Source organism: Narcine bancroftii, chromosome 6 (assembly GCF_036971445.1).
Source record: "Narcine bancroftii isolate sNarBan1 chromosome 6, sNarBan1.hap1, whole genome shotgun sequence".
Taxonomy (NCBI): domain Eukaryota; kingdom Metazoa; phylum Chordata; class Chondrichthyes; order Torpediniformes; family Narcinidae; genus Narcine; species Narcine bancroftii.
Window position 1 is genome coordinate 226597278 of NC_091474.1, and position 3953 is coordinate 226601230.

General features: G+C 71.0%; 1 protein-coding gene across 1 annotated transcript in view; it reads right to left on the reverse strand.

Moving 5' to 3' along the window:
- ddo (D-aspartate oxidase) overlaps positions 1-2316 on the reverse strand; it is a 60460-nt gene extending 58144 nt beyond the window's left edge. Inside the window, exon 1 of the mRNA XM_069887595.1 lies at positions 2216-2316. The gene's annotated coding sequence lies outside the window, so the exon portion shown is untranslated. The remainder of the gene's footprint in view (positions 1-2215) is intronic.
- Between the last annotated feature and the right edge of the window lie 1637 nt (positions 2317-3953).

The following is a 3953-nucleotide window of genomic DNA, read 5'->3' on the forward strand; positions in this document are numbered from 1 at the left end:
TGCCCCCCTCGCCTGAATTCACTGCCCCCCTGGCCTGAATTCACTGCCCCCCTGGCCTGAATTCTCTGCCCCCCTCGCCTGAATTCACTGCCCACCTCGCCTGAATTCACTGCCCCCTCGCCTGAATTCACTGCCCCCTCGCCTGAATTCACTGCCCCCCTCGCCTGAATTCACTGCCCCCTCGCCTGAATTCACTGCCCACCTCGCCTGAATTCACTGCCCACCTCGCCTGAATTCACTGCCCACCTCGCCTGAATTCACTGCCCACCTCGCCTGAATTCACTGCCCCCCTCGCCTGAATTCACTGCCCCCCTCGCCTGAATTCACTGCCCCCCCTCGCCTGAATTCACTGCCCCCTCGCCTGAATTCACTGCCCCCCTCGCCTGAATTCACTGCCCCCCCTCGCCTGAATTCACTGCCCCCTCGCCTGAATTCACTGCCCCCCCTCGCCTGAAATTCACTGCCCCCCCCTCGCCTGAATTCACTGCCCCCCTGGCCTGAATTCACTGCCCCCCTCGCCTGAATTCACTGCCCCTGGCCTGAATTCACTGCCCCCTGGCCTGAATTCACTGCCCCCTCGCCTGAATTCACTGCCCCCCCTCGCCTGAATTCACTGCCCCCCTCGCCTGAATTCACTGCCCCCCCTCGCCTGAATTCACTGCCCCCTCTCCTGAATTCACTGCCCCCCATCGCCTGAATTCACTGCCCCCCTCGCCTGAATTCACTGCCCCCTCGCCTGAATTCACTGCCCCCCTCGCCTGAATTCACTGCCCCCCTCGCCTGAATTCACTGCCCCCCTCGCCTGAATTCACTGCCCCCTGGCCTGAATTCACTGCCCCCCCTCGCCTGAATTCACTGCCCACCTCGCCTGAATTCACTGCCCCCCTCGCCTGAATTCACTGCCCCCCTCGCCTGAATTCACTGCCCCCCCTCGCCTGAATTCACTGCCCCCCTCGCCTGAATTCACTGCTCGCCTGAATTCACTGCCCCCCTCGCCTGAATTCACTGCCCCCCTCGCTAATTCACTGCCCCCCCTCGCCTGAATTCACTGCCCCCTCGCCTGAATTCACTGCCCCCCTGGCCTGAATTCACTGCCCCCCCTCGCCTGAATTCACTGCCCACCTTGCCTGAATTCACTGCCCCCCTCGCCTGAATTCACTGCCCCCCTCGCCTGAATTCACTGCCCCCCTCGCCTGAATTCACTGCCCCCCTGGCCTGAATTCACTGCCCCCCCTCGCCTGAATTCACTGCCCCCTGGCCTGAATTCACTGCCCCCCTGGCCTGAATTCACTGCCCCCTCGCCTGAATTCACTGCCCCCCCTCGCCTGAATTCACTGCCCCCCTCGCCTGAATTCACTGCCCCCCCTCGCCTGAATTCACTGCCCCCTCTCCTGAATTCACTGCCCCCCATCGCCTGAATTCACTGCCCCCCTCGCCTGAATTCACTGCCCCCTCGCCTGAATTCACTGCCCCCCTCGCCTGAATTCACTGCCCCCCTCGCCTGAATTCACTGCCCCCCTCGCCTGAATTCACTGCCCCCCTGGCCTGAATTCACTGCCCCCCCTCGCCTGAATTCACTGCCCACCTCGCCTGAATTCACTGCCCCCCTCGCCTGAATTCACTGCCCCCCTCGCCTGAATTCACTGCCCCCCCTCGCCTGAATTCACTGCCCCCCTCGCCTGAATTCACTGCTCGCCTGAATTCACTGCCCCCCTCGCCTGAATTCACTGCCCCCCTCGCCTGAATTCACTGCCCCCCTCGCCTGAATTCACTGCCCCCCTCGCCTGAATTCACTGCCCCCTCGCCTGAATTCACTGCCCCCCCTGGCCTGAATTCACTGCCCCCCCTCGCCTGAATTCACTGCCCACCTTGCCTGAATTCACTGCCCCCCTCGCCTGAATTCACCTGCCCCCCTCGCCTGAATTCACTGCCCCCCTCGCCTGAATTCACTGCCCCCCCTCGCCTGAATTCACTGCCCCCCCTCGCCTGAATTCACTGCCCACCTCGCCTGAATTCACTGCCCACCTCGCCTGAATTCACTGCCCCCCTCGCCTGAATTCACTGCCCCCCTCGCCTGAATTCACTGCCCCCCTCGCCTGAATTCACTGCCCCCCTCGCCTGAATTCACTGCCCCCCTCGCCTGAATTCACTGCCCCCCTCGCCTGAATTCACTGCCCCCCCCCCCTCTTCAGCCGTCAACTTGGAGAAAACAAACCTCTGCACGGGTGCGGTGGGAGCGACCACTGAACTTCCGCCTTCTCCAGCCCTTTCTCGGTACTCGCTGCTCTGCCACCCGACAGGTAGCTCGTCGGTCCCCGCCCAGGTGCAACCATCCGGGGTGGGCGGGGGGACGGGGGAGGGAGGGTGTGGGACGGGGGGGGGGAGGGTGTGGGGCGGGGGGACGGGGGGGGGGGAGGGTGTGGGACGGGGGGGGGGGAGGGTGTGGGGCGGGGGGGACGGGGGGGGGGGGGGAGGGTGTGGGGCGGGGGGACGGGGGGGGGGGAGGGTCTGGGGCGGGGGGGACTGGGGGGGGAGGGTGTGGGGCGGGGGGACGGGGGGGGAGGGTGTGGGGCGGGGGGACGGGGGGGAGGGTGTGGGACGGGGGGGGAGGGTGTGGGGCGGGGGACGGGGGGGGGGAGGTGTGGGGCGGGGGGACGGGGGTGTGGGGCGGGGGGACGGGGGGGAGGGTGTGGGGCGGGGGGACGGGGGGTGTGGGGCGGGGGGACGGGGGGGAGAGGGTGTGGGGCGGGGGTACGGGGGTGAGGGTGGGGCGGGGGGACGGGGGGGAGGGTGTGGGGCGGGGGGACGGGGGGGGAGGGTGTGGGGCGGGGGGGGTGTGGGACGGGGGGGGGGTGTGGGACGGGGGGGGGGTGTGGGACGGGGGGGAGGGTGTGGGGCGGGGGGACGGGGGGGGGAGGGTGTGGGCGGGGGACGGGGGGGAGGGTGTGGGGCGGGGGGACGGGGGGGGAGGGTGTGGGGCGGGGGGACGGGGGGGGAGGGTGTGGGGCGGGGGGACGGGGGGGGAGGGTGTGGGGCGGGGGGACGGGGGGGGAGGTTTGGGGCGGGGGGACTGGGGGGGAGAGGGTGTGTGGGCGGGGGACGGGGTGGGAGGGTGTGGGGCGGGGGGGACGGGGGAGGTGTGGGGCGGGGGGACGGGGGGGGAGGGTGTGGGGCGGGGGGACGGGGGGGGAGGGTGTGGGGCGGGGGGACGGGGGGGGAGGGTGTGGGGCGGGGGGACGGGGGGGAGGGTGTGGGGCGGGGGGACGGGGGGGGGAGGGTGTGGGGCGGGGGGACGGGGGGGAGGGTGTGGGGCGGGGGGACGGGGGGGGAGAGGGTGTGGGCGGGGGGACGGGGGGGGGAGTGTGTGGGTCGGGGGGACGGGGACGGGGAGGGTGTGGGGCGGGGGGACGGGGGGGGGAGGGTGTGGGGCGGGGGGACGGGGGGGGAGGGTGTGGGGCGGGGGACGGGGGGGAGGGTGTGGGGCGGGGGGACGGGGGGGGAGGTGTGGGGCGGGGGGACGGGGGGGGAGGGTGTGGGACGGGGGGAGGGTGTGGGACGGGGGGGGAGGGTGTGGGGGGGGGACGGGGGGGGGAGGGTGTGGGGCGGGGGGACGGGGGGGGGAGGGTGTGTGGGGCGGGGGGACGGGGGGTGTGGGGCGGGGGGACGGGGGGGGAGGGTGTGGGGCGGGGGGACGGGGGGTGTGGGGCGGGGGGACGGGGGGAGGGTGTGGGGCGGGGGGACGGGGGGGGGAGGGTGTGGGGCGGGGGGACGGGGGGGGAGGGTGTGTGGGGCGGGGGGACGGGGGGGAGGGTGTGGGGCGGGGGGACGGGGGGGGAGGGTGTGGGGCGGGGGGACGGGGGGGGAGGGTGTGTCCCCACTGGAGCTTTTGCAGTGGAGGATCCCCACCCCGTCGCGTCAATGGACCTGGAGGTTTATTTCCAAAAGAGCAGCTT